This window comes from Daphnia carinata, chromosome 8 (assembly GCF_022539665.2).
Source record: "Daphnia carinata strain CSIRO-1 chromosome 8, CSIRO_AGI_Dcar_HiC_V3, whole genome shotgun sequence".
Classification (NCBI taxonomy): domain Eukaryota; kingdom Metazoa; phylum Arthropoda; class Branchiopoda; order Diplostraca; family Daphniidae; genus Daphnia; species Daphnia carinata.
This window is the reverse complement of record NC_081338.1, coordinates 78,778-100,331: the sequence shown is the minus strand read 5'-3', so window position 1 is coordinate 100,331 and position 21,554 is coordinate 78,778. Positions and strand designations below refer to the sequence as shown.

Genomic DNA, 21,554 nt, shown 5'->3' with positions numbered 1-21,554 from the left:
TTTAGAATTAGAGAGCTACGTAAGGTTTTAGACTCTGTATTTAAACAAACTGAGGAGGGTTTCGACATGAATGTCGGCTGACAATAGGGCAAGGAAGACTCCAAGATGAAGACAACTTTCTTAACAGCTTGAAAGGGCTGTTGGAACACTCTTTAGATAACTGAAAATTGTTACTAAAGGAAACATACTCAAAATTGTACTGAGGCCGTCGAACCAGTCGTGCCCAAAAGAAACAAAAAAAAAGGGACAAAAAAACAAAAGACGGTCGACCCATAAGGGAGCACCTCTATCGGGTCCTACCCCCACCGATTAAATCGGTGACATATAGTGTTATAGAATCAGTTTCATGATCTACATTGAAACAGTATCAAATATACGTGTATTCAATGTGAATATAGTGTGATACAGTGAGTTTCAATATCTACATTCAAACAGCATCAAATATACGTGTATTCAATGTGAATATAGTGTTATAGAATTAGTTTCATGATCTACATTCAAACAGTATGAAATATACGTGTATTCAGTGTGAATATAGTGTGATACAGTGAGTTTCAATATCTACATTCAAACAGCGTCAAATATACGTGTATTCAATGTGAATATAGTGTTATAGAATCAGTTTCATGATCTACTTTCAAAGAGTATCAAATATACCTGTATTCAATGTGAATATAGTGTTATAGAATCAGTTTCATGACGTACTTTCAAAGAGTATCAAATATACGTGTATTGAATGTGAATATAGTGTTATATCTACATTCAAACAGTATCAAATATAAATGTATTCAATGTGAATATAGTGTGATACAGTGAGTTTCAATATCTACATTCAAACAGCATCAAATATACGTGTTTTCAATGTGAATATAGTGTTATAGAATCAGTTTCATGATCTACATTCCAACAGCATCAAATATACGTGTATTCAATGTGAATATAGTGTGATACAGTGAGTTTCAATATCTACATTCAAACAGCATCAAATATACGTGTATTCAATGTAAATAAAGTGTTATAGAATCAGTTTTGATCTAGATTCAAACAGTATGAAAAATACGTGTATTCAATGTGAATATAGTGTTATAGAATCAGTTTGATCATCTACATTCAAAGAGTATCAAATATATGTGTATTCAATGTGAATATAGTTTTATATCTACATTCAAACAGTATAAAATATAAGTGTATTTAATGTGAATATAGTGTGATACAGTGAGTTTCAATATCTACATTCAAACAACATCAAATATACGTGTATTCAATGTGAATATAGTGTTATAGAATCAGTTGCATGATCTACTTTCAAAGAGTATCAAATATACCTTTATTCAATGTGAATATAGTGTTATAGAATCAGTTTCATGATCTACTTTCAAAGAGTATCAAATATACGTGTATTGAATGTGAATATAGTGTTATATCTACATTCAAACGGTATCAAATATAAGTGTATTAAATGTGAATATAGTGTGATACAGTGAGTTTCAATATCTACATGCAAACAGCATCAAATATAAGTGTATTCAATGTGAATATAGTGTTAAAGAATCAGTTTTGATCTACATTCAAACAGTATCAAATATACGTGTATTCAATTTGAATACAATGTGGTACAGTGAGTTTCAATATCTACATTCAAACAGCATCAAATATACGTGTAATCAATGTGAATATAGTTTTATATCTACATTCAAACAGTATCAAATATAAGTGTATTTAATGTGAATATAGTGTGATACAGTGAGTTTCAATATCTACATTCAAACAGCATCAAATATACGTGTATTCAATGTGATTATAGTGTGATACAGTGAGTTTCAATATCTACATTGAAACAACATCAAATATACGTGTATTCAATGTAAATATAGTGTTATAGAATCAGTTTTGATCTACATTCAAACGGTAGCCGGAGAAATAGGACCTGGAGAAATAGGACCCGGAGATTTAGGACCTACAAATAGGACCTGGAGAAATAGGACCTGGAGAAATAGGACCCAATCTTCAAACATTTTTTGAAGGGTCCTATTTCTCCCTATTGAGGGTCCTATTTCTCCAGCCTTGAGGTCCTATTTCTCCATGTTAAAAAAATTAAATGTGTAATGGGCTTAATTTTCCGATATGTTGAAAAAGAAACCGAACGGCTTATATTGGTTTCTGCACTTCAAACACCGTTATCAATATGACGCCTTTTCACTGCATTATAACTTTTTTAAAAAAATTTACATTCATAATATTTTTGCAGGATTATATGCTTTTTCTATTGCTTTTTAGAGCTCATTTAATAGAAAAGTAATTTTGTTTATACAGTATTTGGATTTTCGCATTTCACTGGTGTTTTCAGGCCTACCATCACCCGCCCTTTACTAGTGTCGCTATTCACTTTTTTTTTCTTCGTGCCTCAATGAGGATTCTTGGGAGGGCACATAAGTACCTCTTAATACACAGATAACTAAGAAAATTATTATATAAAAATAATTTAAGAAACGTTAATTTCATAATAAAACACTGTTTGCCCTTGCGCAAAATATTGTTTTTTACGATATATATGGCAACGGTTACTACAAGCAGACGACTGTTTCAAGCTCGAAGTGTCAACATCCTACAATTCTATGAATCGTTGAAGTTGCTTATTGTAAGCGGTGTTTGTTTGACAGGTAAGTGGCTAGTTTCAGTAAAATTAAAAATTTTCTATTACCTAGGTTTGGCAGTTTTGGTACATTTCAAATTCATGTTGGCATTAGCACCACAGAAGAAAAAAATTTACTTGGAAGGAAAGGTATTTAAAGTGTAGACATAATTTTATTAGTTGCAGTTGGAAATTTGACACACATTACTAATCCGAAATGTTTCTTAGGTGGTTACTTTCAAGGAGAATCATGAAACTAGAGCATGATTTACCATGAACCATTTGGGAACCAACTTGTTAGCTGCCTTATAGCTATCATCCTTCTGGTAATCTAGATTTTCACAGATTTTTTGTTCGTGAAATTTATGTAATCATTTTTCTTATCGTTCAGATAAAATAACAGCATTACAGCTGTTAGTTACGTCAAGACATTAATCTCAAGATGCAAGTACTGAGCTTTAACGGATTTCAATTTACAGAAGCAAGACATCCAATGCTGTTGTTGAGGAGAAAACCAACTACACACCCAGCTATGAATGGACACATATGTGTAATTGAATCTAAATTAATTTTATTTTTATGGTTTAAAGGCTTTTCGTTCTAATCTTCCTGCTAGATAGTATCTGAGAGCCATTCTTTAATTATCATTTCACTTAGATGCATTTTCAACTAGTAACTACATTAATTTATTATCGTCTTAGGTAGCAAACCGAAATCGGTACCATCGCTGAGCAGTGCCCAAGAAAATGTCCAGGAGCACGTAACACTATTCCTTATTATTGATTTCCATGATATCAATATTGGATATGGATCACGGGATCTCATGTTGAAGGCGAGGGGGAGGAGAACACCCAATCCGTTAGAAAGCTGAAAAAAGAAATGACCGTCGAAGAAAGGCACTTAATCCGTGCCCAAAAGTATAGGATACATAAACATTTTTACGTTTTGCGTTTAATTATTTAGAGTTACTTGTGTGTGAAAAGGCTACAACTCATCGAATCGGACTTTTATAAGCATGCCAGCATTAATGAAACGGCGCGGACGCTAGATCTTGATCTCGATGTCGTTGTCGTTGATCAAATTTTCAACTTTTGGGTTCTTAAACGAAAGGTGTGTGCTCCCAAATTCATGTGTCTCTACTACAAGCAATCAATTTTCTTTTTTAAAATTTCCAGTCCAACCGAGACAGACCATTGCTACCGCCCAAAACCACTGAAACGGAAAGATTAAGTCAGCAACAACAGCAAGATATGGAACGTATGAAATTGTTTGTACAGCTACGACAAGACCTAGAGAGGGTATGAACATACTTCTCATTAACTTTATTATTTTATCTCGTTAAATGCAGAGTTGTCAGTAAAAACTGTTCTTCGCTGTAGGTTCGAAATTTGTGTTACATGGTCAGCCGAAGAGAGAAATTATCACGATCGTATTTTCGATTGCGAGAACAAACCTTCCACAAGCAACAGCGATTTTGTCTCTGTCTGATCTACAAAAAACTATCACCCCAGCAGAACTGACGCCAATCATGGCACCAATGTCTATGACCTTGTATATTTACGTGGGGAAACGATCCAAAAAGAAGGCTTTGAACAAGTCATTCAACTCATAGCAGGCGTACAGTCGAACATCCCCGCAATGAAAAAGGTTTGGCTTTTCCGTAATTATCGATGACAAGGAAACAGTTCTCAATCTGTGTGCGTTGAATTTATTTGGTTGCAGGATAAAAATGGAATCGTTGGTCGTCCCAATCATTTAAAGGAAGACAACCCATACAAACGCACGTACATGAATGGGGGCGAAAGTCGTTGATTCCGCTCGCTATCTTCCATCAGTGCCGAATCGGCTGCCTCTGATACTGAAACAAACAGTAGATGGAAGAGACCGGTATTTCAAATCATCTTCCTGTTCGAGTTTCTACGCCGATCACAATTTCCCATTTTTTATTCTTTCCGTCCAGGTGAGAACACCTTCGCAAACATCAATTACCTCGGTCGACAGCGATTTCGATGTAGCCATTACACAGCTTGGTTCCAAAAAAGCCAGTTCGAAAACTAGTGATAGAGCTGGCAAGTTCATTTACACCGACAGTGAAGAAGAAGCGGGACCTTTTAGGCTTTTGATGTTACCCGCTAAATTTTTGTTTAATTGTTTGTATTTTGTAAAAATAAATGTAAATCAATTACCAAAAATTTATGGTTTTATTTTAATTTAAACAAATTTTCTTGCGTCCTTTGGCTGCCGCGATCCGGACATTCCGCGGATGTTCCAATACGTACGTTCACTGAACGTACGGATTTGCCATCCTGCAGACGTCCAACTAAGGACGTCCGTAGTACTCCCAAATAAGGACGTTACCAGGACTTCCAATTAATTACGTCCGTAGGACGTCCTCCAGTGGACGTCCCTAAAACCGGACATTAGGACATCCTGGTGACGTACATCTGCCGTCAGAATAGGACGTCCCGATCGGCCAGCCAGGACGTAGATGGGATGTCCCTGGGACGGACAAAGGCTAGTAGGGTATGTATGTGCTATAATCTTTTTGTTTAAGGAAGGCAAGCCAGCATATGCCATCCAATTTCAGGGGAAAAGCAGGACTCTGATAAAATGAAAACTCAACTTAAACGGAAGTTAGATAAGTTGGAGAAGAAGAAACTAAACAAACAAAGGAAAAATAACAGATGCCAAGGTAAACTTTGATTTCGACAAAAAAAAATAGACCTTCAACTAATTTTACTTTTCTGTATTTTAACAGATAAAAGAATACTAAGCGCAATAGGTTAAAAAAAATGTGGAATTGATTGCGAGCTTGATAAACCAATTAGGAAAGAGAATAAAATCAACATCACAAACGAGAAAGAAGTTGGTTGAACGCATCGAAGAACAAGAAAAGAGAAAGGAACAACAACAGAAAAGGGATAAATCAACATTAAGAAAACGAAAAATGAAAGGAAAGCATAAACTGAATAAACTAGCGAAAAAAAAACAAACTTATCGTATGAATTGCCGATATTGACATGGATGAGCTGCCTCGTGTTCCATTATTTACAAGCCGTGCCATGATAGTTTTGTATAACAATACACTGGCATGCCTTCCATGATCCGAGCGGAACTCATTATTTTCGTTCTTGCCACGTAGGTCTCTATTTATGGTTTTGCGGCATATATTTTTTTTATTAAAAAATGTGCTTGTCTTAAATAATATATATATAATTTTTTTATTATTTATCAGTGTATTAAGGAGTACTTAGGGGAAAGCATGCCCCTCGTCTCCGGGAATTCGCATGGAATAAGGATATCAGCCAGGGGGGAGGGCGATACTAGGACTGGAAACGCCACTAACGAAAGGTCAAGGACAAAAAATCAAACATTGTGTAAAAATAAACATAACTTTTATACATGAGCTGTGTAAAGCAATAGATAATGCGTGTAATCGTGCAAAAAAAATACAAATATGAATTCAAACAAAGAAGTTATGATGGACTGATTACACGAGCAATTGATAACGTGGTTTGGAGTGCGGAAAACTACATAAGCCGTCCGGTTCTTCCTTTATAACAGCGGGCATTAGTGCTATTTCCCAAGGAGAAATAGGACCATTACTTTGGAGAAATAGGACCCTTATGAGGGAGAAATAGGACCCTTCAAAATATGATTGATGATTGGGTCCTAATTCTCCGGGTCCTATTTCTCCAGGTCCTATTTTGGGGTCCTAAATCTCCGGGTCCTATTTCTCCAGGTCCTATTTCTCCGGCAATCCATTCAAACAGTATCAAATATACGTGTATTTAATGTGAATATAGAGTGATACAGTGAGTTTCAATATCTACATTCAAACAGCATCAAATATACGTGTATTCAATGTGAATATAGTGTTATAGAATCAGTTTCATGATCTACATTCAAACAGTATCAAATATACGTGTATTCAATGTGATTATAGTGTGATACAGTGAGTTTCAATATCTACATTGAAACAACATCAAATATACGTGTATTCAATGTAAATATAGTGTTATAGAATCAGTTTTGATCTACATTCAAACAGTATGAAATATACGTGTATTTAATTTGAATATAGTGTGATACAGTGAGTTTCAATATCTACATTAAAACAGCATCAAATATACGTGTATTCAATGTGAATATAGTGTTATATAGTGAGTTTCAATATCTACATTTAAACAGCATCAAATATACCTGTATTCAATGTGAATATAGTGTGATACAGTGAGTTTCAATATCTACATTCAAACAGCATCAAATATACCTGTATTCAATGTGAATATAGTGTTATAGAATCAGTTTCATGATCTACTTTCAAACAGTATCAAATATACGTGTATTCAATGTGAATACAGTGTTCTATCTACATTCAAACAGTATCAAATATAAGTGTATTCAATGTGAATATAGTGTGATACAGTGAGTTTCAATATCTACATTCAAACAGCATCAAATATACGTGTATTCAATGTGAATATAGTGTTATAGAATCAGTTTCATGATCTACATTCAAACAGCATCAAATATACGTGTATTCAATGTGAATATAGTGTTATAGAATCAGTTTCATGATCTACATTCAAACAGTATCAAATATACGTGTATTGAATGTGAATATAGTATGAAACAGTGAGTTTCAATATCTACATTCAAACAGCATCAAATATAAATGTATTCAATGTGAATATAGTGTGATACAGTGAGTTTCAATATCTACATTCAAACAGCATCAAATATACGTGTATTCAATGTGAATATAGTGTTATAGAATCAGTTTCATGATCTACATTCAAACAGCATCAAATATACGTGTATTCAATGTGAATATAGTGTGATACAGTGAGTTTCAATATCTACATTCAAACAGCATCAAATATACGTGTATTCAATGTGAATATAGTGTTATAGAATCAGTTTCAATGATCTACATTCAAACAGCATCAAAAATACGTGTATTCAATGTGAATATAGTGTTATAGAATCAGTTTCATGATCTACATTCAAACAGTATCAAATATATGTGTATTCAATGTGAATATAGTGTTATAGAATCAGTTTCAATATCTAGATTCAAACAGCATAAAATATACGTGTATTCAATGTGAATATAGTGTGATACAGTGAGTTTCAATATCTACATTCAAACAGCATCAAATATACGTGTATTCAATGTGAATATAGTGTTATAGAATCAGTTTCATGATCTACATTCAAACAGTATCAAATATACGTGTATTCAATGTGAATATAGTGTTATAGAATCAGTTTCATGATCTACATTCAAACAGCATCAAATATACGTGTATTCAATGTGAATATGTGAATATAGTTTATATCTACATTCAAACAGTATCAAATATAAGTGTATTAAATGTGAATATAGTGTGATACAGTGAGTTTCAATATCTACATTCAAACAGCATCAAATATAAGTGTATTCAATGTGAATATAGTGTTATAGAATCAGTTTCATGATCTACATTCAAACAGTATCAAATATACGTGTATTCAATGTGAATATAGTGTGGTACAGTGAGTTTCAATATCTACATTCAAACAGCATCAAATATACGTGTATTCAATGTGAATATAGTGATATATAGTTTTATATCTACATTCAAACAGTATCAAATATACGTGTATTCAATGTGAATATAGTGTGATACAGTGAGTTTCAATATCTACATTCAAACAGCATCAAATATACGTGTATTCAATGTGAATATAGTGTGATACAGTGAGTTTCAATATCTACATTCAAACAACATCAAATATACGTGTATTCAATGTGAATATAGTGTTATAGAATCAGTTTAATGATCTACATTCAAACAGCATCAAATATACGTGTATTCAATGTGAATATAGTGTGATACAGTGAGTTTCAATATCTACATTCAAACAGCATCAAATATACGTGTATTCAATGTGAATATAGTGTTATAGAATCAGTTTCATGATCTACATTCAAACAGTATCAAATATACGTGTATTCAATGTGAATATAGTGTGATACAGTGAGTTTCAATATCTACATTCAAACAGCATCAAATATACGTGTATTCAATGTGAATATAGTGTTATAGAATCAGTTTCAATGATCTACATTCAAACAGTATCAAATATACGTGTATTCAATTTGAATATAGTGTGATACAGTGAGTTTCAATATCTACATTCAAACAGCATCAAATATACGTGTATTCAATGTGAATATAGTGTTATATAGTGAGTTTCAATATCTACATTCAAACAGCATCAAATATACGTGTATTCAATGTGAATATAGTGTTATAGAATCAGTTTCATGATCTACATTCAAACAGTATCAAATATACGTGTATTCAATGTGAATATAGTGTTATAGAATCAGTTTCATATCTACATTCAAACAGCATCAAATATACGTGTATTCAATGTGAATATATATAGTCAGTTCAATATCTACATTCAAACAGTATCAAATATAAGTGTATTCAATGTGAATATAGTGTGATACAGTGAGTTTCAATATCTACATTCAAACAGCATCAAATATACGTGTATTTAATGTGAATATAGTGTAATAGAATCAGTATCATGATCTACATTCAAACAGCATCAAATATACGTGTATTCAATGTGAATATAGTGTGATACAGTGAGTTTCAATATCTACATTCAAACAGCATCAAATATACGTGTATTCAATGTGAATATAATGTTATAGAATCAGTTTCATGATCTACATTTAAACAGTATCAAATATACGTGTATTCAATTTGAATATAGTGTGATACAGTGAGTTTCAATATCTACATTCAAACAGCATCAAATATACGTGTAATCAATGTGAATATAGTTTTATATCTACATTCAAACAGTATCAAATATACGTGTACTCAATGTGAATATAGTGTTATATAGTGAGTTTCAAGATCTACATTCAAACAGCATCAAATATACGTGTATTCAATGTGATTATAGTGTTATAAAATCAGTTTCATGATCTACATTGAAACAGCATCAAATATACGTGTGTTCAATGTGAATATAGTGTGATACAGTGAGTTTAATATCTACATTCAAACAGCATCAAATATAGCTGTTTTCAATGTGAATACAGTGTAATAGAATCAGTATCATGATCTACATTCAAACAGTATCAAACATACGTGTATTCAATGTGAATATAGTGTTATAGAGTGAGTTTCAATATCTACATTCAAACAGCATCAAATATACGTGTATTTAATGTGAATATAGTGTTATAGAACCAGTTTCATGATCTACATTCAAACAGCATCAAATATACGTGTATTCAATGTGAATATAGTGTGATACAGTGAGTTTCAATATCTACATTCAAACAGCATCAAATATACGTGTATTCAATGTGAATCTAGTGTGATAGAATCAGTTTCATGATCTACATTCAAACAGCATCAAATATACGTGTATTCAATGTGAATATAGTGTTATATAGTGAGTTTCAATATCTACATTCAAACAGCATCAAATATACGTGTATTCAATGTGAATATAGTGTAATAGAATCAGTTTCATGATCTACATTCAAACAGCATCAAATATACGTGTATTCAATGTGAATATAGTGTGATACAGTGAGTTTCAATATCTACATTCAAACAGCATCAAATATACGTGTATTCAATGTGAATATAGTGTTAGAGAATGAGTTTCATGATCTACATTCAAACAGCATCAAATATACGTGTATTCAATGTGAATATAGTGTGATACAGTGAGTTTCAATATCTACATTCAAACAGCATCAAATATACGTGTATTCAATGTGAATATAGTGTTATAGAATCAGTTTCATGATCTACATTCAAACAGCATCAAATATACGTGTATTCAATGTGAATATAGTGTTATAGAATCAGTTTCATGATCTACATTCAAACAGCATCAAATATACGTGTATTCAATGTGAATATAGTGAATATAGTGAGTTTATATCTACATTCAAACAGCATCAAATATACGTGTATTCAATGTGAATATAGTGTGATACAGTGAGTTTCAATATCTACATTCAAACAGCATCAAATATACGTGTATTCAATGTGAATATAGTGTTATAGAATCAGTTTCATGATCTACATTCAAACAGCATCAAATATACGTGTATTCAATGTGAATATAGTGTGATACAGTGAGTTTAAATATCTACATTCAAACAGCATCAAATATACGTGTATTCAATGTGAATATAGTGTGATACAGTGAGTGTCAATATCTACATTCAAACAGCATCAAATATACGTGTATTCAATGTGAATATAGTGTTATAGAATCAGTTTCATGATCTACATTCAAACAGCATCAAATATACGTGTATTCAATGTGAATATAGTGTGATGCAGTGAGTTTCAATATCTACATTCAAACAGCATCAAATATACGTGTATTCAATGTGAATATATTGTTATATAGTGAGTTTCAATATCTACATTCAAACAGCATCAAATATACGTGTATTCAATGTGAATATAGTGTGATACAGTGAGTTTCAATATCTACATTCAAACAGCATCAAATATACGTGTATTCAATGTGAATATAGTGTTATAGAATCAGTTTCATGATCTACATTCAAACAGCATCAAATATACGTGTATTCAATGTGAATATAGTGTGATACAGTGAGTTTCAATATCTACATTCAAACAGCATCAAATATACGTGTATTCAATGTGAATATAGTGTTATAGAATCAGTTTCAATGATCTACATTCAAACAGCATCAAATATACGTGTATTCAATGTGAATATAGTGTGATACAGTGAGTTTCAATATCTACATTCAAACAGCATCAAATATACGTGTATTCAATGTGAATATAGTGTTATATAGTGAGTTTCAATATCTACATTCAAACAGCATCAAATATACGTGTATTCAATGTGAATATAGTGTTATAGAATCAGTTTCATGATCTACATTCAAACAGCATCAAATATACGTGTATTCAATGTGAATATAGTGTTATACATGAGTTTCAATATCTACATTCAAACAGCATCAAATATACGTGTATTCAATGTGAATATAGTGTGATACAGTGAGTTTCAATATCTACATTCAAACAGCATCAAATATACGTGTATTCAATGTGAATCTAGTGTGATAGAATCAGTTTCATGATCTACATTCAAACAGCATCAAATATACGTGTATTCAATGTGAATATAGTGTGATACAGTGAGTTTCAATATCTACATTCAAACAGCATCAAATATACGTGTATTCAATGTGAATATAGTGTTATAGAATCAGTTTCATGATCTACATTCAAACAGCATCAAATATACGTGTATTCAATGTGAATATAGTGTGATACAGTGAGTTTCAATATCTACATTCAAACAGCATCAAATATACGTGTATTCAATGTGAATATAGTGTTATATAGTGAGTTTCAATATCTACATTCAAACAGCATCAAATATACGTGTATTCAATGTGAATATAGTGTAATAGAATCAGTTTAATGATCTACATTCAAACAGCATCAAATATACGTGTATTCAATGTGAATATAGTGTGATACAGTGAGTTTCAATATCTACATTCAAACAGCATCAAATATACGTGTATTCAATGTGAATATAGTGTGATACAGTGAGTTTCAATATCTACATTCAAACAGCATCAAATATACGTGTATTCAATGTGAATATAGTGTCATAGAATCAGTTTAATGATCTACATTCAAACAGCATCAAATATACGTGTATTCAATGTGAATATAGTGTGATACAGTGAGTTTCAATATCTACATTCAAACAGCATCAAATATACGTGTATTCAATGTGAATATAGTGTTATATAGTGAATTGCAATATCTACATTCAAACAGCATCAAATATACGTGTATTCAATGTGAATATAGTGTTATAGAATCAGTTTCATGATCTACATTCAAACAGCATCAAATATACGTGTATTCAATGTGAATATAGTGTTATAGAATCAGTTTCATGATCTACATTCAAACAGCATCAAATATACGTGTATTCAATGTGAATATAGTGTGATAGAGTGAGTTTAAAGATCTACATTCAAACAGCATCAAATATACGTGTATTCAATGTGAATATAGTGTGATACAGTGAGTTTCAATATCTACATTCAAACAGCATCAAATATACGTGTATTCAATGTGAATATAGTGTTATAGAATCAGTTTCATGATCTACATTCAAACAGCATCAAATATACGTGTATTCAATGTGAATATAGTGTGATACAGTGAGTTTCAATATCTACATTCAAACAGCATCAAATATACGTGTATTCAATGTGAATATAGTGTGATACAGTGAGTTTCAATATCTACATTCAAACAGCATCAAATATACGTGTATTCAATGTGAATATAGTGTGATACAGTGAGTTTCAATATCTACATTCAAACAGCATCAAATATACGTGTATTCAATGTGAATATAGTGTTATAGAATCAGTTTCAATGATCTACATTCAAACAGCATCAAATATACGTGTATTCAATGTGAATATAGTGTGATACAGTGAGTTTCAATATCTACATTCAAACAGCATCAAATATACGTGTATTCAATGTGAATATAGTGTGATACAGTGAGTTTCAATATCTACATTCAAACAGCATCAAATATACGTGTATTCAATGTGAATATAGTGATATATAGTGAATTGCAATATCTACATTCAAACAGCATCAAATATACGTGTATTCAATGTGTATATAGTGTTATAGAATCAGTTTCATGATCTACATTCAAACAGCATCAAATATACGTGTATTCAATGTGAATATAGTGTGATACAGTGAGTTTCAATATCTACATTCAAACAGCATCAAATATACGTGTATTCAATGTGAATATAGTGTGATAGAGTGAGTTTCAATATCTACATTCAAACAACATCAAATATACGTGTATTCAATGTTAATATAGTGTTATAGAATCAGTTCCATGATCTACATTCAAACAGCATCAAATATACGTGTATTCAATGTGAATATAGTGTTATAGAATCAGTTTCAATATCTACATTCAAACAACATCAAATATACGTGTATTCAATGTGAATATAGTGTTATAGAACCAGTTTCAATATCTACATTCAAACAGCATCAAATATACGTGTATTCAATGTGAATATAGTGTGATACAGTGAGTTTTAATATCTACATTCAAACAGCATCAAATATACGTGTATTCAATGTGAATATAGTGTTATAGAATCAGTTTCATGATCTACATTCAAACAGCATCAAATATACGTGTATTCAATGTGAATATAGTGTGATACAGTGAGTTTCAATATCTACATTCAAACAGCATCAAATATACGTGTATTCAATGTGAATATAGTGTTATAGAATCAGTTTCATGATCTACATTCAAACAGCATCAAATATACGTGTATTCAATGTGAATATAGTGTGATACAGTGAGTTTCAATATCTACATTCAAACAGCATCAAATATACGTGTATTCAATGTGAATATTGTGTTATAGAATCAGTATCATGATCTACATTCAAACAGTATCAAATATACGTGTATTCAATGTGAATATAGTGTTATAGGATCAGTTTCATGATCTACATTCAAACAGTATCAAATATACGTGTATTCAATGTGAATATAGTGTGATACAGTGACTTTCAATATCTACATTCAAACAGCATCAAATATACGTGTATTCAATGTGAATATAGTGTTATAGAATCAGTTTCATGATCTACATTCAAACAGCATCAAATATACGTGTATTCAATGTGAATATAGTATGATCAGTGAGTTTCAATATCTACATTCAAACAGCATCAAATATACGTGTATTCAATGTGAATATAGTGTGATACAGTGAGTTTCAATATCTACATTCAAACAGCATCAAATATACGTGTATTCAATGTGAATATAGTGTTATAGAATCAGTTTCATGATCTACATTAAAACAGTATCAAATATACGTGTATTCAATGTGAATATAGTGTTATAGAATCAGTTTCAATATCTCCATTCAAACAGTATCAAATATACGTGTATTCAATGTGAATATAGTGTGATATAGTGAGTTTCAATATCTACATTCAAACAGCATCAAATATACTTGTATTCAATGTGAATATAGTGTGATAAAGTGAGTTTCATATCTACATTCAAACAGCATCAAATACTTGTATTCAATGTGAATATAGTGTGATATAGTGAGTTTCTATATCTATATTCAAACGGCATTAAATATACGTGTATTCAATGTGAATATAGTGTGATGCAGTGAGTTTCAATATCTATATTCAAACAGTATCAAATATACGTGTATTCAATGTGAATATAGTGTTATAGAATCAGTTTCATGATCTACATTCAAACAGTATCAAATATACGTGTATTCAATGTGAATATAGTGTTATAGAATCAGTTTCATGATCGACATTCAAACAGTATCAAATATACGTGTATTCAATGTGAATATGGTGTTATAGAGTCAGTTTCATGATCTACATTCAAACAGTATCAAATATACGTGTATTCAATCTAATATAGTATGATACAGTGAGTTTCAATATCTACATTCAAACAGCGTCAAATATACGTGTATTCAATGTGAATATAGTATGATACAGTGAGTTTCAATATCTACATTCAAACAGCATCAAATACTTGTATTCAATGTGAATATAGTGTGATATAGTGAGTTTCAATATCTACATTCAAACAGCATCAAATACTTGTATTCAATGTGAATATAGTGTGATATAGTGAGTTTCAATATCTATATTCTAACAGCATCAAATATACGTGTATTCAATGTGAATATAGTATGATACAGTGAGTTTCAATATCTACATTCAAATAGCATCAAATATACGTGTATTCAATGTGAATATAGTGTTATAGAATCAGTTTCATGATCTACATTCAAACAGTATCAAATATACGTGTATTCAATGTGAATATAGTGTTATAGAATCAGTTTCAAGATGAGCCTGGTCTCCGTTTGACGTCAAAAACACTTTTGACTCGCATGCCGAGTATTTGATTGGCTGTTAAGGTCAGGTGATGATGTCACGTGATGGAGGTCACGTGATCTTTAGTTTTTGTTTTCATCGGCAGCCATTTTGTTTTTTTCTTAATTAGGTATGTTTTATTTTATGAAATTGTGACCGAAATTAAGAGTTTTTAAGCAACAAGGTCCTGTTTTATTGATAAAAGGTATTACATTAACCCATTTCTTGTCTATTTTACGATTATTAAATTAATTTAGTTCCCTGAATTGTTTCTGAAAACAGGTATGCTAGATACAGCTAGCTGTCAAAATCGAATTTTGTTGATATTCATTGAAATATGAGTTACATACCCAATTTTGCTTTTAAAAGGTTGTTAGTTTTTTTAATTTACAATTTTTTTCAGTTATTTGATGTGTATATTATGTGTAAATGATATATTGTGTAGGTTGTTTGCGAAACGTCGTGAACAAAATTTAAAATTCTGCTTTATTAATTATTAATAATTATTATTAAGGCGTTTTCAAAAAATTAATTGTATTTATTTCCTTCGAATTAGATTAGCTTAGTTTTCCTGGCTGGAACGGTCACTGAATTGTTGTTTTTACGGATTGTGTTTAACATCAGTTGTAGACCTACTGTATATATTATAGATTTCCTATGTGTTTTGGTTTATATCTTTAAGTAAATTAAGATATGAATTACACATTTGATTGTTGCAATAATTAATATTTCTAACATTTGCTTACTGTTTATGGTTGTCACGGCAAGTCACGTGATCCAAAGTTTTTGTCATCGTCGGCTGCTGTTTTGTTTTTTTCTGAAATAGGTATTTATTGTTAAACAGAACAATAACCTAAGTGTAGCATTTGAAATGTTTAGTTACTGGTATTTCGTGAGGTAAGTTAATTTTTTAACCCTATATTACATTATTTAAAGGATTTGTAATGATATTTAGTTCTAAATCCCTTGTTTGTTAGCCAAGGAAACTGTCAAAATGGATGATTTAGAGCCCAAAAGCAAACGATTGAAGATGGACAAATACAATGAAAGTAAAAAAATTGAAAGAAGCAAAAAAAAAAAAAACATTTTCCTGGTACCCACGGGTATGGTATTCGCAGCTCCAGGTTCTTCTGGGCAAAAACGTTATTGGAACTAAGAATATGCCTATAGTATGTGGAGAAAAAAGAATGTGAGAAGGTTATTTAAAGAATTTTAATCAATGTTCGTATTCTGGTAAGTTTCTTTCAGACATATAATTAATAGATTACATTTTTATTGTATGTCATCATTATATGTTTTTGTTGTTTGTCTGTAGTATTTCCACAGCTTACCCCTGACGTCTTTGTACGGGAATGTGGTTATCTCTCATGCTGAAGACATGGAGAAACATCCGTCGTTGATTGACTCTAAACTTGTTAAGGTACAACCAGCAGGGTTTTTTTTTTTTACCAGCATACAATTTTTTCTTCTCTCTTCTTCTTCTTTCAAGTGAAATTTGTGGTGATTCAATTTTCAAGGCAGCCAGATCCCATGCAGGAAAATATAAGAAATAGGATGAGACTGGAATTATGATGCGAACAAGCAGACACGGCATTACTGAAAAGGCAGTTGATATGCATCAAGGAAGAAACTTTTCGTCACACACATTTTATGGATCACAGGAAGACGGCGAAAGATTACAAAAGTATCATTGAAGTTACTTAACTTAAAATGTATCTGAAAGTAATTCATTCATTTCTCTAAAAGCGGGAAGGAAACAAAACAAAGATGCTGAACCTCCATTACAAATGGCTCAGAAGGCTGTAGAAAGATATGACGCACAATCAAAATCTTTAATAGTCGGGTCTCTAGGATTGCCACAACATCTGGGCAACGAATAAAAATGAGAAAGGTAATGACGCTATTGTTTAAAAAAAATCACTGAACTTGTAGCATTCATCACTGAAAACTCGGAGTACATCATCAACAAAGACCACTTGCTTAATAGTCATTTTCCTCGGCAAAACTCTGAACCATCTACAACCAAAACAAATGGTATTGATGCGTTCGGTTAAAAAATTGAAAGGCGTGCTAAGAAATAAGAAATTTTTTTTTGCTAGTAGTGACCTTTCAAGAAAAATTGCAGATAATAGACAATTGGATGTTGCTATTGCTTTTCGAAAAAGAAGTATTGCATTCAGAAAACGAGATGCGCGAGAACTATGTTAATTCTATCATGGGACAGAAAGCCTTACTCGAAACAGAAATAAATTCCTTTCAATTTCCTTCTAATTTCCTTCATCACGTCAACTGTTTCAGCATGAAAAGAGCATAGAATCACCCAAGAAAAGGTGGTTCTTATATCGCATGAATTAGCTAGGCTACATGAAATGTTGACTTATGCCGTTATTACTTTTCAAGAAATAGACGGACATTTTGTAGATAGTACTGGCACAAAGAGTTTTATTTCTTCAAACTTAAAAAATTTTCAGCACGGAAGAAACTAATAAGGGACATTAGTTTAACATAGGATTTATAAATTCTAGAAGATTCGTGGGATGAGGAAACGTCCGACAACCGGTCTGATAACGAAGAAATATCTTTTTGAACTTGTACTGAAGAGATTAAATATGATAAGAATATAATCGATTTCTTGATGTATCTTAGTTACAATTTTTTAAGTAACCACAAGTAATGGTGTAGTGTTTTTTGGGTGAAATAAGCTGTACCGTCATATTTTTAAATTCCCCGCAATTACAAAATGGCCGACAATTGATAGTAGCTGATTGGACGATTATTTTTGGGATTTTATATGATAAGTACGTCGAATAAAATAGAATCCAATGCACCACGAGATGCACTGAATCATGGGAATTCTAAAAATCTCTACGTTGAATCGAAATTGTGATGATTAATGCCCAAACGAGCCCAGCAAAATTTCGTTGTTTTGACAGTTACCCTTCCCCTCAAAATTTCAGTAAATTTCTTAAAATTCATTGCTACCTTATTATAAGTCCAAACTTAATAAATCTTATAAATACGTATAGCTCTTTACGAGATCTATAGAAATCTGTTTACGAAGATTTTTTGAAGATTTAAAGTGGAAAAATGGAAAAACCAAAATTTCAAAAGAAGTTGTAACTTTTTCGTTTTCTCAGTTAGGTCGAGTTCTGAGATGACCCGCAAAAACGAAAAAGTAGAAACGCTTTTGGGAATTTGTTGTTTTTCTTGTTCCCACTACAGTTTTGGCACCAATCGATAGATCTCATTAAAAGCTATCAATTGCTATAAAATTTGTTAATTTTAGAACAATAAATAAATAGCAATTAGTTTTTCAAATTATGTTTAAATTTGGATCAGCTGCTGGCATCTGGCGGCCATTTTTTCATTGGGAATTTAAATGTATAACGGTACATCTTATTTAACCCCAAAAACAATATAGCATTACTTATGGTTACTTTTAAAATGCAACATAGATACAAGAAGAATTCAATTATATTTATATCATATTCAATCTCTTCAATACAACTTCAAAAAGATATTTATTCGTTATCAGACCAGTTGTCGGACGTTTCCTCATCAGACGAATCTTCTAGGATTTCTGAATCTGAAAAGTTGTAGTCATGCTCCTTATTAGTTTCTTTCCTGATGACACTTTTTGAGGTGGAAGAAATTAAACTCCTTGTGTCAGTTTTATCTACAAATTGTTCGTCGATTTCATGAAATGTAGTAACAGCAGAAATCAACATTTCATGCAGCCTAGCTAATTCATGCGATATAAGAACGGCCTTTTGTTGAGCGATTCTATGTTGAACTAGTTGACGTTATCAAGGAAACATGTGACTTTGTTTCTGTTTCGAGTAAGACTTTCTGTTCCATTAACGAAGTTGCGCATCTCTTTTTCTGGCTGCAATATTTCTTCCTTTGATCGCAATAGCAACATCCAGTTATCGATTATCTGGAATTTTTCGTGAAAGGTCACTAAAAGAAAAAAAATAAATTTTTAGTACGTTTTTAAATTATTTGAGCGAATGCAGGAATACTTTTTGTTTTGGTTGTAGATGGCTCAGAGTTTTGCCACGGAAAGTGACCATTCAGCAAGTGGTCTTTGTTAATGTTGTACTTCGAGTTTGTAGTAATGAACGCCATAAGTTCCGTGATTTTTTTCGACAACAGCGCCATTGCCTTTCTGATTTTTATCCTTTGTCCGGATGTTGTGGCAATCCTAGAGACTCGACTTTTAAGAATTTTGATATGCGCGTTATATCCTTCCAGAGTCTTTTGAGCCATTTCTAACAGAGATTCCGCATCTTTGTTTTGTTTCCTCCCCGCTTTTTAGGAATAAATGAATTAACTTTCAGATACGTTTTAAATTAAGTAACTTCAATGATACCTTTGTATTCTTCGGCCGTCTTCCTGAGTTCCTCAAGAAGTCTGGGAAGCTCCTCAGATTTTAAATGATATGTTTCAAAATCACTTTTAAGCTGCTTACTTGAAACCTTTATTTGGTTTAAAGCCTAAAAAGTGAATTTATAAAGGTTGAACGTAGTATAAAACAAATGAGAAATTCCATACTCTCTCTCTTCTTTTAACAAGTTGGTGGACCATTCCTTTTTCCTTTTGTACGTTCCAGAATAGAACAGCAGCAGTTATATGGTCCCTGCGGTCTAAGAATAATAGTAAGGGCAATTGTATTTGTAATTGTTGGTTACAATAAAAATATGATTACTTGCTTTTCCCATATGTTTCGTTACGCTACCATATCTTGACATTTTAGAGAACACTTGTTCCTGCTCTTCTCCAAGTGTCAGGACAGCATTCAACATCCAATGCCCAACCCAGAGAATCTGAAATTGAAAGTTTTCTTGTAAAACATAGTTTATTTATAAAAATTTAATTATTTACCTGACAGTACCATACGTGCACCTTTGCATGCATTCTTTCAAGAAATGGTTTCATGTCTTCAGTCGTCGACTTAAATTCAGGGAAGAGTAGCGCAACTTTTTGAGCCCACTTCCAATAACGACATATGACATCGCCACAAAAGAAAGAGCATTTTTTTTCCGGAAGATCAACGTGCATAAAATGCGTGTGACGAAAAGTTTCTCCTTCATAAACTTTGTAACTCACCCATTCCACTGGTAGTTTCCATATACTCCTTAAAAGACAAAGAAGAGGCAACAGCATCTTCCTCTGTGTCTTGAATATTTGAATTGTTATCTTTTCCTGTAAACAAACGATGGAGAAAAAATTCACAAAATACCACAAACAGACAACGGAAACATATTTATAACTATATACAATAAAAACTTAAATTAATTGATGATATATCTGAAATAGACTTACCAGAACATGAACGTTGATCAAGATTCTTTAAATAACTTTCTCGTGTTCTTCTTTCCCTACTAACTTTAGGCAAGTTCTTAGTTTCAATACCGTTTTTGCTTAGAAGAACCGTGGAGCTACAAATACCATACCCACGGGTACCAGGAAAAGGATTTTTTTTGCTTCTTTCTATTTTTTTCCTTTCATTGTATTCGTCCATCTTCATTCGTTTTGTTTTGGGTTCTAAATCATCCATATTGCCAGTTTCCTTGGATAACAAGCAAAGGATTTAGAACAAAATATTATAAGAAATCTTTTAAATAGTGTAATATAGGGTTAATACATTAACTTACCTCACGAAATACGAGTAACTAAATTTTAAAGTGCTACACTTAGGTGATTGTTTTGTTAAACAAAATTACCTATTTCAGAAAAAACAAAATGGCTGCCGATAAAAACAAAAACTTTGGGTCACGTGACATTGGTCACGTGACTTCGTCACCTGACTACAACAGCCAATCAGAATACTTGGCGTGGATGTCAAAACCGTTTTTGACGTCCACGGAGACCATGTTCTTCAAGATCTA

The 21,554-nt window shown here is 31.9% G+C and overlaps 1 long non-coding RNA gene across 3 annotated transcripts; it reads left to right on the top strand.

The window, feature by feature from the left end:
- Nucleotides 1-2,593: 2,593 nt before the first annotated feature.
- On the top strand, nucleotides 2,594-4,759 carry LOC130698753 (uncharacterized). 3 transcript variants are annotated; one of them, XR_009003331.2, is made up of 10 exons: nucleotides 2,599-2,638; nucleotides 2,706-2,782; nucleotides 2,861-2,958; nucleotides 3,024-3,182; nucleotides 3,334-3,549; nucleotides 3,616-3,742; nucleotides 3,808-3,930; nucleotides 4,012-4,279; nucleotides 4,355-4,519; nucleotides 4,593-4,759. It is a non-coding gene; the product is annotated as an uncharacterized LOC130698753 (long non-coding RNA). The 3 variants fall into 3 exon arrangements; XR_009003330.2 differs by having other exon boundaries at nucleotides 2,594-2,782; nucleotides 3,338-3,549; XR_009003329.2 differs by having other exon boundaries at nucleotides 2,594-2,782.
- Nucleotides 4,760-21,554: the final 16,795 nt, after the last annotated feature.